General features: G+C 53.5%; 1 protein-coding gene across 1 annotated transcript in view; it reads right to left on the reverse strand.

Annotated features, from left to right (window-relative positions):
• CHST15 (carbohydrate sulfotransferase 15) overlaps positions 1-7,330 on the reverse strand; it is a 72,372-nt gene extending 65,042 nt beyond the window's left edge. Inside the window, exon 1 of the mRNA XM_069459914.1 lies at positions 7,256-7,330. The gene's annotated coding sequence lies outside the window, so the exon portion shown is untranslated. The remainder of the gene's footprint in view (positions 1-7,255) is intronic.
• Between the last annotated feature and the right edge of the window lie 6,106 nt (positions 7,331-13,436).

Here is a 13,436-nt window from a genome sequence, read left to right on the forward strand (position 1 = left end):
CATGTGCCAACCCCTGACATGGGCCAGGCACCAAGCTCAACACTTCATATTCCCTGTTATGGGCGACTCTGCTTGCCCATTCCGGGTGTTTTCTTCCACACGGAGGGAGCTCCACCCAGGTAATCTCCTGGTGTCTACACCTGGTGGCCTCTACACCATCCCAGGAGTGTGGACATGCATAGCCGGGCCCTGCCTCCCGCCACAGGAGAGGAACTTCCCTCCGCTGGCTGCAGCCACAGGACAGGCTGCCATTTTCCGACTCTGCAGGTGACTGGGGGGAGGTGGGGGGAGTCCACCTCACTGCCTAGTTCTCCGCTCCCTCACCCACTAGCTCAGCCACGTTCTCTGACATCAGCTCAGGCAGGACCGAGCATCACATGTGATCTCCACCTGTCCTCCTCCTGGCCCATCTCTCCACAGGTTGAGAACTTGGCCAGAAAAGAATGCTTCCATTTGCAGAGCTTCCCTGAACTCAAAATTATACTGTTTCTAATACTCAAGCCACCCGACAAGGTAGAGATCATTAACCCCACTTTACAGATGAGGAAACCGAGGCACAAGATTAAGCCACTTGTCCGGGATCACAGTAATGGAACAAAGCACAGCAGGGACTTGAACCCAAGTCAGCATGGAGCCAAGGCTCAGCCCACGACCTGCGCTGCCCTTCCAAGTGCCTAAGGGATCCGACACTTGTGGGAAAAGAACATCTGTCATGAGTGCCAAATATTCTGCTGCCCGGCAGTGTGAAGGTGCTGGTGAACTTCCTTCCATCAGTGCCAGTGAGCAAACAGAGGTCATGAAAGAGTGGACAAGCTGCCCAGATCCCTTTCAACGAGGGGTGAGATAATGACACATCTCACATCTCCTCAGACCCCTCAGACTCTGTAGTGCAGGTTCTGACCACCTAGCAAAGGTGCCATGGGCCCAGTCCCTTGCGGCAGCTGTGTACAAAGACACAGAAATGCAGGACAGAACCTGGAAGGGGTGGAATCGCCACCTCTCTCGGCACATCCTCCCACCAGCAGCCACACCACTGTCTTTTTGGCCACAGGGGCACAATGGTCCAGCAGGAGCATGTTCCATTTCAAGAGAAGATGTTAAGCCACCAGGATCCAGCACAGTGCAGGAAAAGCGTAAGTGTGCCTGGCCTGCATCTAATTATTTGCCCATGTTGGGGTATTTTCCAGGCACCTGGGTGCCTGGGCTGTTTCAATACTTTCAGCACAAACTCAATTCTGGAAAGTGTCCAAGTTTCCATTATCATGATACCCTCTGCTTTTGAGGATTTGCCAGCCTCACTTTCTTCAGAGACCTAAAAGCCTGGACCAGGATGAGTTCTAGAAATGTAAAATAGGTGTCAGGGAGAGCCTGCCCCAGCCAGGAGGCCCCCCACACCCACCCCAGGACTCTTTCAAGCTTGGAGGGAGGCTCAAGATGTGACATCCAAAAGCAAACCATGCCAGCACATTTGCACCTAGAGCTGCCAGGTCTCCACTCTCTGCTTAATTGCATCAAACTGATCCACAGCCTGCCCACAAGGTCAGCTCAAGGGTCTTGGAGGGCAGCTGTTTACTCAGTACGCTCCTTCCACAGAGGAGGAGACAGAGCCCAGAGAGGTGAAGCAACCCACCTACAGAAACCCAGCCAGAATCCAAGGCTTCCAAGGACTCCAGGCTTATGCTCTTTGAGGTAGAACATGCTGGAATAGAATATGGAGACATCTCCGGCTATGACCGCTAGAGCTAAAGGATACCACAAGAGCCAATAATTATTGAGCAATTACTGTGTGCCTGGCGCTGTTCCAAGCACCTAGCAGGTATTAACTCTTTTATAGGACACGAGCTCTCAGGCGTGGGGGTGAAGTCTCCCAGAACAGTCCAACCCCAAAGCTCCTGCTGCACTTTCCTGAGGCCCCGCGAAGGCTCCTGTCAGCAGCGTTATGTAATCCTGACTTGCACAAGTTCTGCCTCGCCCACTGCTCTGAGTGCTGCGCTCATGCTGAGTGCTGACTCTCTGCCCCCATGCACCTGGCTCGAGGCTGCACCTGGGGGACGCATAAATGCTGCAGAGAGCTGCTGGCGATGGTCTCCTATCCTCCACATCCCTTTGAAACCAGCATAGAGGAGAAGCTGCTTCCCACTTGCCACCCCCCCCCAACTGAACCACTTGCTGATTCACGCCTGCCTTCGCCTGCTGGAGCCACAATCGCTATGCTCCCCCACCCCCTTTCTGAGCTCCTGCCACCACTGTCATTCTCTGATGCTTCCTCCTGCACATCCGGATGGTACGAGCTTGGGGGTGTGTCATCTCCAACAGCCTCCTGGCCCTTAAGGAACATGAGGAGATATGCCTGTGTGACCTGCCTGCCACAGGGCCAGCTGCAAGCCTGTAGGGACATGACACATGACAGCTGTTATAATCAACTGTCTCCCTCCCTGGCTCCCACACTTCAAATTAAAAATTCTACATTGGTCCAAATGAACACAAAACCTTCACTTTTCTTCCTGGACATTAACTACTAACCAGATAACTAACTGGACACACTAACTAGATAACTGCTCCCTTTATGCCTCAGCTCATGCCGTGGAGACATAGGTCGACACCAAATCATTTTGTCCCAGTGCTTTATTTGAAAGGAGAAGCTGTCGCAGTAAAGAAATCAGACCCTAATGACAGAGGCCAATAAAGAACGACATTGTGCAAGTGGAAACAGCCTCCCAATGCTCGGCCAGCTAAGCGAGAATGTGTGTTTTCATTCACAGCACCAACAAAGTTACCCTTTGAAGTCACTTAGTATCACACCTGAGCATCCCACTCTACAGACCAGAGGACAGCTAGGCTGCATTGTTCTCACCAGTAACTGAGTCACTTCTCAGTCACATGCTACTAAAGACAAGTCCGCTGACTGACTGCCCTGATCAATGACACTCCCAAGTCTGCTACTACTTTTACTTTGAAAAATAGTTTCTGCTTTTAGAATTTAAGACAACTCCTCTCTCATACAAATGGGCTCCAAATGGCATCTCTGCGATCCTAGGTCTGCTGAGGCCCCGGGGATGGGACAGGGCCTGGACGTGTAGACAGGAAAAGTGAGAGCTGACAACTGCAGGGAGCCTCCATTCATCTGGGCGTTTCTAAAAGGCCCCAGCCTGGCGTGGTGGAGGGGAAGGAGCTGGCCCAAGAGCTGGAGATCAGAGACCCACTGACTTTCCACTTACCAGCTGTGTGATCTTGGGCAAGTCACTGCATTGCTCTGAACCTCAAGGTCCACAACTGGAAAAGGAGGCTCCTCGCCCCTCCCCCTCAACCCAGCCCTCCCGGTGCCTTGCTTTGCCTTACTGCCTCCCACCACTCAGGGCAGCTTATAGACCATTTGTCTGTCTGGTGCAGATGACTCTGTCTGTCCCCCTCCCATGAGAGCTGGGACCCTGTCTGTCCTGTCCCCACCCTACCATCTCAGAGATTCAACTGTGGGATCTATCAGGGGAGTGGGACTATATGAACAGTTTTATGCAGAATCTGACTTCACACATGATGGGAATTCATTAACACATTAATTGCCATGAAAGTTCTATTTAACTCACTCTAGTTTTGACCCTGGGGCTGCATGAAGCATATATAAAATCTTACTTGTTGATGTTCTTGTTACAATTAATAGTGACGATTTAATCTAAAAACATGGATTAAATGAATAGAAGTCAACAAATTTTGTTTTTCTATTTATGTTTACCTTTAAATTACACTCAAAGTTTTTATTCTATTTTCATAACAAAACACTGTGGCCCTACGGAAAAGATTCTGGGGTTCTTGTGTGTGGCAGCTGTCACTGTGTTAAATACAATAGCTACTGAATGAATGCATAACACACGGCATCTGAAGGGGTCTCACCACGATGGGCACCCATCCACTCTTAGTCCCTTGGCCCACAAGGCTGTGATTCCTGCATCCTGTCACATGTCATGGCTCTATGATGGTGTGACACCCTTCCTAATATGTACACATGGGGACAGGTGTCAAGCTTCAGACCTCCTGGAAGGACACTCACCCCTAACCCTCTACCATACTTTCAGAATTTGAGCCCACACTTACATATCCAGGCTTGAGAATTCTCTCTCGAAAATTCACAAGACCTGTCAACTCTGCTTTTCCCTTCGACTGTCAGGAGCTGAGTGAGGTCACCCCCTGCGGGTGGGCATTCACTCACCTGTTCAAACAGCCCCAGGGTTGCCCTCTTCTCCCCAGCCCCCTCCACCAGCAAGGCACCGTCCAGTCAAACTCTAAAGGGCTCGGACCAGCACAACCCAGCACTAATCTACAGTTCCCCTCATACAGGTCAAAGGGCCTGAGGCTCCTGGGGCCCAGAGTTTTTTCTCCGCTCTTTCTCAAGACACCAAATAAGCAAAGTCTGCTTCCCAACCTCTCCCAACCTTTCCTGCAAACATTGCTTTTTCCTGACACAGGGATTAATTGTCTCTCTCCCAGGCATGTGAAAAACCAAACACCTCTTCTGACATCTCACCTTTCCTGGCCAGGGGCAGCAGCAACATGGGATGAGAAGAGTGTGGAAGGAAACAGCCGCCCTCACAGCAGCCACAGTGACAGTGCTGTGTCCCTGGCCAGGACAGTGGTTCAGACACAGTGAGCTCAAATCATCGAAGAAAAAAGCAGGGCATGCATGTGATCCACTGTTAGCAGACCTGCCTCCCCATCCAACGTACAATATCCTGAATTAATTAATCCTGCATGCTTCACCCACGAGCCGGCTCGCTGCGGTCACGCAATACCCAAGAGGGAAAAGATGCAAGGACACTGCTGGACTTCCTACAGAGGGCCCCTGGACGGCTCTCCTGGGGAGCTGGGCTTCGGAGGGAAGCCCAGACCTGCAGCTCCACCTCCCCAAGTGCTGATGGGGAGACCATGACAAGCCACCTCACCTCCGAGCTCAGTGTGCCCATCTAGGAGGTGGCGGGAAATAAAATCTTCCTGCCAGTTTTTCAGGAGTTTGGGGGAGAAAAACTTGTTTAGTAAAAACCACCTAATTAGAAGGCCTTTTTATTCTTGTGCTATTTGGAACAAAATAATATGTGATCTGTATGTCTTTATGTATCAACCCAGAGATCCCAGCTCAACATACAGTTTATAAAATTAACAAGTGCCATGCTCTGGAAGGGAGGGGTCCTGATTTTGCAATAGTTGGAGGCAGGGGAGTAGGAAAGGCCGGGATGGAGAATGGGATGAGAGCGTCCAAGAGAAACTTTGAGCAAATCTCTAGGCTTCGGTTTCCCCTGGGCCCCTCAGGGGGTGCAGATTCCCTCTGGCGGCCTCTTTGCTCCAGCACTGGGTGGCCACCACAATCCACCGAGGCGTCCCGACCCACTCAGGAACTGCAGCTGACAGAGAGGACGGGCACTGCCGGGGAGCCCAGAACCAGAGCAACCCCTCCGCTCAGCACCACTGAGCGGCTCGCCACGTCCCTTCTCAGGGCTTCCCGGAGCCATACTTCAGCCCTGAGAACTCGGTACCATCAATTCACCCAACATGAATACAGCGAAGGAGCCCAGCTGTCACAGAGGCTCTGCGCCCTCCAGGAGACCAGAGAACCAGGATGGGGCCCGAGTAGCCGGCCTCAGCCCCTAGGCTGGTCGCCCCCCTTGGAGAATCTCCCTATGCCGGCAGCCCGAAACCGAGCCCCAGCCTTCCGCGTCCACTCCCGCCGCTCCAGCCCGCCGACCGACCGGGCGCAGGGCGGGCTGGCAAAGTGGGCACCCGGATCGCGACGGGGCGGTCAAGCCGCGGTGCCCAGGACCCAGGCGGCTCGGAATCCTAAACACGCACACACACGCGCGCCCGCCGGCCAATCGGTTCGCCCAGAGAAGTCTGGAAGGCGCTTCCACCGCTCTTCATTCATTCCCCCCAAAGGCGAGGCTCCCTCCGCCCGGCGCCTCCATCCCACGATCGCAGAGGGCTCCAGGGGGGCCAATTGCGCCACAACCTCCCACCCAGCCACCCACAGCCGCCACCGCGTCCTCTCCACCGGCACACACAACCCAACAGACTCGCGCTCCATCACGATCGCCGGCGTCGCCCCCGCGCCGGGGCCGCCGCCACCCTGCTCCCCACAGCTCGGCCGCCCGGAGCCCCGGCTCACCACCGCCGCCCACCGCGCAGCGCAGACCTGCCTCGCTGGGCTCGCCGCGCCCAGGCCGGCCGGGGACGCCGCCGCAGCCACCGGGAAGCGCCGGCAACTCCCGAGTCACGCCGCCTCCGGAGACGCGGCGGGGCGCAGGGAAGGGACAGGGGCGGGGGCGGGGGCAGGGCGGGGAGGAGGGGGCGGGGAGCAAAAGTTCAGACCGCTCGGGGCTCAGCCGCGCCCCGGTCTCTTCCCAGGCCTGCCCCGCGGGCTCCCCTCCGGGAGCCGGGTCCCACGGGCGTCTGCGCCAGAGAGCCCCCTCCTCCACGCCTAGAGCGGCCGCGGAGCTAAAGTCAGGGTTCTGGAGGCGGCTCCGAGCCAGAGCCCGGACAGAGTGGTGATGCCCACCTACCTGCCCCGGGCCACGCCTGGAAACTTCCCCGAAGTGCGGCGGAGCGGGGGGAACGGAGCGCACGGCCGGGGAAATCCCAGTCTCCCACCGCCGCCCAGAGCGCGCTCACACCGCGAAGGCGCTGGTCTGTCGGTCCGTCTGTCCGATTCCGACTCCTGGGGTCGTTCTCCGGGACAGCCAGCCAATGCGTGCCCCGCGACGTGCGCCCCCCCTCCTGCCGGCCTCCGAGCTGTCCACAGCGCCACCACGCCACCGCCGGTCCCCCGTCCCCGAGCTCTGGCCGTATTCTCTCGGGCTAGAGAAGGGGCGTGCGAGCCCTGGCGCCGCCGCCGGGCAGCCCTTCCGCGGGGTCCCTAAGCGCGCAGGTCGCTGGGAGAGCGACCAGGACCCATGGCGAAGGGACGCCTTCCGCCGAGGCTCTCAGAAACCTCGCAGAGGCCGGGTAGAGGGGTGCGGGGCCCAAACCTGCCTCGGCTCGGCGCGCTCGCAAGTTCATTGTCTGCCTGGGCCGCCGCCGCCACCACCGCGCCGGGAGCGCCGCGGGGAGTGAGGCTGCGCGCAGCCTCCGCCGCCCGGACTCCCATCGCCCAGCCGGGCCGCCGCCGCCGCTGCCCGGCCGGAACCCGCAGAGGGGCGCCGCAGCCCCGAGCCCGCAGCCAGACCGCCACCCCTCCTCGCCGCCCCCACCCCGGCGCCTGGCACCCAACTTGTACCTGAGAAGCCCGAGTCCAGCCCGGGAGGCTCTGCGGCTCCAGCTCCGCGGGAGCGCGCCCAGCCCCGCGCCTCGAGCCCCGCATCCAGGGCGCATCAACCTGACTCTCCGAGCGCAGGGAGGAAAAGTTTGGGAGTGACGTGCAGATGGCGAATGAAATATCCGAAGAGAACCCTCCCCCCGCCCCATGTCGCGCTGACACACATCAGCTCGAGTCTGGAATGTGAGATCTAGGCGTGTGCGCCGAGCGGTGGGTTTGGTCCCGCCCCCTCCCCCTCCAAGTAAACACGGTTTGTGTGATGCGGTGATTCCAAATAAGAAGTAAACCGAAACCTCTGAAGTCTGGCAGTGACACCTAGCCAGAGACATTTTTAAGGAACTTGGCGGTCTGAAGCCAGCCCATACATTAATATTCAAGGCCATGGCGCTTGTGGGTTCGGCGCCCTCTGTTGTATTTTTGCATCCCGCGAAGATTAGCCTGGACTCCTCGGCCCAGTGTGTTTGCTTCTGCGGGGAGGGAAGGTTTAGCGGGACCGGAGCGCCACTGCCTGCCGCAGTGGCCCAGAGGCGGCTGCTCCAGGGAACCACCTGGGCAGCCCAGGGCAAGGAAGCGGCACCAGTGGCTCCCTGGACTCTGGGCTGAAAATGCCATCAGCTAAAGAAAAGACACTTGGAATTCTGGAAGGCTCGCTGAAGGGGCGCTTGGAGCACCAAGCCCAGCCTCTCAAGAAACTAAGGTCAGGGGACAAAAGAATCCGCAGTCTTTTGACTGCCCACGTTCCCATGGCCAGAGTCCCGCACCCTGTTCCTCAAAGCAACCAGAAGTGGAGCTGAACGTGTTTGCAGATTGTAGAGTACCAGCGCACGCGTGTGAAGGGCGATTCCTGACAGTGCCTTCCCCCCCCCCTTTTCTCTTTACTGCTTAAAGCTTCATCTCACCCTCAGAAGCCACAAACTCACCCTGAGGTCGTAAACTTCTGCTCAGCATCCATGGCAACTAATGCAGAGGTCACAATCGGAGGATTATAACTGCACATGGGAAACTGGGATGAGAGAGGAGTTCTTTAAAACCCTGTTTTGTTTTCCTGCAAATAATGCCTCTTACATAAAATCTGCAAAGAAAGATTAACGCAGCAAGGAGACCAGCCTCAGAATCTCAGACTAGATTGCTTTTTCCATATAGACTCCACTTGGTGATTTTTGTTCTTTATTATTTTTTTAAACAAAAACCTTTTTCTGAAAATACAATGAGCTGCTTTTTGCAGGTTTCACAATTCCCAATAGATGATGATGCCATTTTTCAAGGTCTTACACATGTTGTGGCTTTGGGGCTTATTTATTAGCTCCCAAGAAAAGCCTGCCTTTCAGAGAGGTTTATATACTGGAGTAATTGCAGCAAGAGACACAGTGCAGGTTGCTGTTAAAGAGGCTTGGTTGTACACGCGTCTGCAAGGAAGGCCCTGGGCCAAGCAGCTGTCAGACCAGAGTGTGCAACGGGTTTAAACAAACACAAGGAAGGTTCTACGGAAACGCCAAGGAGGAAATCCCCTCCTGTAAGGGTGGGATTATTCCACGGCCACACGTACTGCCGTCTTTCCTCCCCTCCCTCCGAGTAAACACATGACTCTGTTATGGAGATGGCGCTGGGCCCACCCAGACCACTTTCAAATTCAGGTGTCAGAAATCACGGTTGACATGGAGCAAATTGTTTTTAAGTAAAATCACGGTGCTGCTTTGATACGAATTCCACCAGGGACTTTCCGAAGGTATTTATACACGTGCCTGAGATTAACTGGAGGGTGATTTTTTCCCCTCAACATTAATTTCCAAAAATTACCCAAGAATTGCACTTGGGCTTGTTATTCTGGAGAGTGGAGAGAACACCCGAATGCAGGGCCTGTGTGAATGGGTGGATGGATGGACAGAGGGATGTGTAACCATGAAAGAGTTTGGTGCCCACATGGCACTGGCAACTCGTGAGTGAAAAAAAAATGTAGATAATTTAAGAAGACAAATACCCCCTTCCTGTGTGTGTACTCTAGGCCTGCATTATTGTGGAGTTATTAATACATCGCCTGGGTTCAAATCCTATGTGTCACCCACTATCTGAGTAATCTTGGGCAAGTCACTTCTGTGTTTGAGGCTTACGGTAGTACCTACTAGTGGTGGGTTGAATTATTGATCTCAATTCTTCATTCTGTGGTGATACTGCACATCCGTACCCCTGTCACAGCCGCATAGTGCGTGGATTGTTCTTCCCCATTCCTTGACTTTGGACTTGCCCTAGACAATGAGATACTGGCGAATGTAACTGGCTCAGAGGATGAAGTGTGCTTGCAGGGCTGGGCTTGCTTTCTTGTGCTCTGGTTGGTCCCCCACGAAAAGAGCATGTCCTGAGTAGCTGCCTCTTCCAGAGAGGCTGCGGAAGGAACACACATGGAGCAGACTAAACTCAACTTGCAACCTGGAGCCACGTCACCCCACCCACAGCAGGCCTCAGGGCCACTTCAGCTGACCTACAGACACATGAGGAAGGTAGGTAAAACGGTCATTGTAAGCCACTGAATGTCAAAGTTTTGTTACACAGCATTATTGTGTCTGTAGCTCACTGATACATTGCCTCAGTGGGCTGGTGTGAAGATTAAAGACAGAATGTTTGAAAAACACTAACCACAATTCTTGGGACATAGTGAGAGTTCAAAATATTAGTTATTATTAGTAATCATCATTATGGAAAGTAGTTTTGCCCATCGTAGTCACATAATAAATGTTTGTTAACTGATTAATTGAATCAGGGAACACATATAACTTGAATAAAGATTCTCTAAGAGACAATGCGAGGACATCAGAAAACCAGAAGGTCAGGGACCTACCCTGATCCTTAAAATCACATTCATTCACTCATTCATTCATTCGGCAGACATTGTCTGAACACCTGCTATGTGCCACACACTGGGCTGAATGTTGGAACCACTGTGATGACTGAGACTTGGTCCTTCCTGAGGAGGGGGACCTGCAAAGCCTCACCATGTGACAGGCACTCTGCTAAGCACCTTCCCATGCTACATCATTTGACCCTCACAACAGCCTGCAAGGCCAATATTACTTATCCCCATTTTTCAGGTAAGGAGACTGAGGCTCAGAAACCAAACACTTAGGGAAAGACCAAAGGCCACCCCCGAATCATTAGTGTGTGCTAGTGCCAATGAATTCAGGTTGACGGTGGGCAAACCCATTAGGAGAGTACAGTGGGGCAGGGGAAAGGATGGACACAGCTTGTCTGAACACGGCCTTATATGTGCTAGGAGCTCAGCAAACACTGAGGCTCGGGAGACCCAGGTTCTGCTTCTGCCACCGGAAAGGGCTGCACCTGGGTGTGAGGGAGCCTCCAGGGTCATGGCAAAGGCTCTCAAATTCGTTTTGGCAGTGCTGCCTTTAGATTCTACCTCCTCTGCCACCAGCAACGACCTGCCTCCCACTCTGTGACTTTGACAAATTTAGACTGCGCGGTAACCTGAAGTGCATTTCAATTTCATAAATTTAGAAATACTCTGGTTAGGCAGCTCCCTTCTGCAGTAATGCATCCATTAAGTGCACTTTAAGCCAATTTTGGTATGCTAATCCATCACAAATCGACGTGAAATTTGGGTTCTTGTGAAAATTTCCTACACCCGATCCAAAACCTCTACAGGATTTAGGATAATAACAACTAACGGTTCCTAAAATCAGCAGACTGCGACTCTGCATCAAACCTTCGGCAAAGAAAGGCATATGGCTAGTTTTAAAGGAACATTCAGACTTGTGTGTTCATATGAGAGCTGTCTGCTCTACCAGGGTGCCCAGGGGAGTTCCCTTGTTCCAGAAATGCTGCTGCAGCTTTAAGTTTTCAGAATTCTGTTGCAGAGGAAGGGGGTCATGCACGTTCCTGCATTCCCAGTGCCTAGCTCAGAGCCCAGTGAATATTTGGCGACCAACTCAGTTGCAATCACCTGGCTTGATTAGCACTTGATTATCAGACTTAGCTTCATAGGATTTTCACTATATCCCCAAATCAAATGTCCTCCTCAGTGATGAAGAGTAGGGATCCTAAGGCATAGACAGAAGCTCTGAAGGAAAATAAGATGTGGACCCCAGTGACATTAGTGGTGTTGGCATCATCAGAATGGTACATGTTTATCCTATAGTCGCTGAGGCCAAGAAGGAATGTACGGCCAGTAACTGACAGTACAAAGAACCTACAGGTGATGAAAGAGACATAATGTCATTGTTATCACCGCCTAAGACTCTGTTGCTACCAATTGTTGAAGGACAGTACCTATTAACTAGATGTTTTTAGCTGCATAATAGACATTTCGCCAATAAGATAAAGTTTACAGCTGGTAGCGTTTTCACTTACTTGCTTCTGTCACAAGATCTACAACCCATTCAGCAGCAGAAATGAGCTGTTGACTCGGTAAATTTAGAGCAACATCACCTGCCCTAGATGTGAAATACCTGAGCCTTCTAAATAAATTTCATTTTCCAGGTTGAGCATTTAATGCAGTGAAATGTTACCAAGCGGCGCTCAGGAGGAGAACAGGCATGAACACCCCCAGGCAGATGCTATGAGGGGCTCACTGGGATCTGCACCCTTCCCAGCCCAACTCTGCTGCCGGGTCCAACCCAGACCCGTGATTGTCCATCCTGCACCTGCCCAGGTGCCTGCCTGAGAGGCCCCAGTGTGGTCTTTGCCCTCGGTGCTCCCTTACCCCAGCTGCAGTGAGCCACCATCCTCTTCCTGAGCCTGGCTCATCTTAGAAGCACCTAAGGAGTTTCAAAAATGCAGATTCCTGGGCCCCAGTACTTCAGTGCCTCGGGAGTGTCTGGGGAGGGGCCTGGGAATCTGCATGTTTAACAGGCTCCCCACTGCCCATTGACAGTTGAGACCTGCTAGTTTGCACGTCTCCCTCGGTTGTTGCTTCCTTCTGCTACTTCCCCTACCTCCTCTCCTGACGTCCACTAACCCGTTGTTCTATTATACATGCATAGCCAGGACCCTTCCAAAGCACAGGTCTGCTTCTGTCAGGCCCATAATTAAACCCCTCTGACACCCATCCCCAGCACCTCCACTGCACCAGCAAGGTGAGTTGAGTCCAAGTCCACGTTGCCAGGCAGGGTCCAAGGCCCTGCGGCTGTGGTCCTGCCTCTTCTGTTCCCTGGGCCCATCTCCCTCCCCCGGCTCCCACACACCGGTCAGCTTCATTCACAGGGCTTCCCACGGTGCCTCAGGGGCAACGGACATGGTGGTTCTGAAAGATGAGTTCTGTGACGAGGGCATCACGAAACACGGGTGTCCATTTCCAGGGTCTCTGCTCTTGGACGGGGATTGGCTCCTTACAAGTTACTTTGATGAAATTAAAGCCAGTGTGGGTGTGGTTGTGGGTGCGGATGCGGGGCTGGGAGGGTGGGAGCATCCCACCCAAGGGCGTGCCCACTGCCCCCACCAGAACCTTGCTAGGCGCACTGGGGCGCTCGGCACATGGGCTGCAACCCCTCTGGATCTGACCTCAGCCCCACTCTTCGTTGTCTGTGACCCCACTCTGGACCTCACGCCCTCCTTGTGACATGAAAAGTGGAACTGGATTATCTCTGGGACTGTCGTCTCTCTCATGTGTCATCAGAATTGAACAGAAAGGGATTTGCTCACTCTCAGGATCAGCCTTCTATCGGGGTGATTTGTAACTGTTGCTGAGTTACAAATTACCCCAAACTTAGTGACTTAAAACAGCACCCATTTTCTATCTCACAGCCTGTGGGTCAGAAGTCTGGGCCCGACAAGAGTACAGTCAAGGTGTCAGTCAGGCTGGCTCTAATCGGCAGGTCCTGGGGAAGAATCCAAGTTCAGGTTTTTGCAGACCGAGTGTCAGCTTGTGTTCACTCTCTAGTCTTAGAGACCACCCACATTTCTTCTCACACGGCCCCTCCACTTTCAAAACAGCAACAGCATTTCAAGTCCTTCTCACTCTTCAAATCCCTCTGCCTTCCTTTTAGGCCTGCATTTAAGGGCTCGTGGGATGACATTGAGCCCACCAAGGATAGTCCAGGATAATCTCCCTCTGTAAAGGCCAGCTGATTAGTAACCTTAATTACATTTGCCAAGTCGCTTTTCCCATGTAACCTAGCATATTCACAGACATGTCACC

This window comes from Eulemur rufifrons, chromosome 28 (assembly GCF_041146395.1).
Source record: "Eulemur rufifrons isolate Redbay chromosome 28, OSU_ERuf_1, whole genome shotgun sequence".
NCBI lineage: Eukaryota > Metazoa > Chordata > Mammalia > Primates > Lemuridae > Eulemur > Eulemur rufifrons.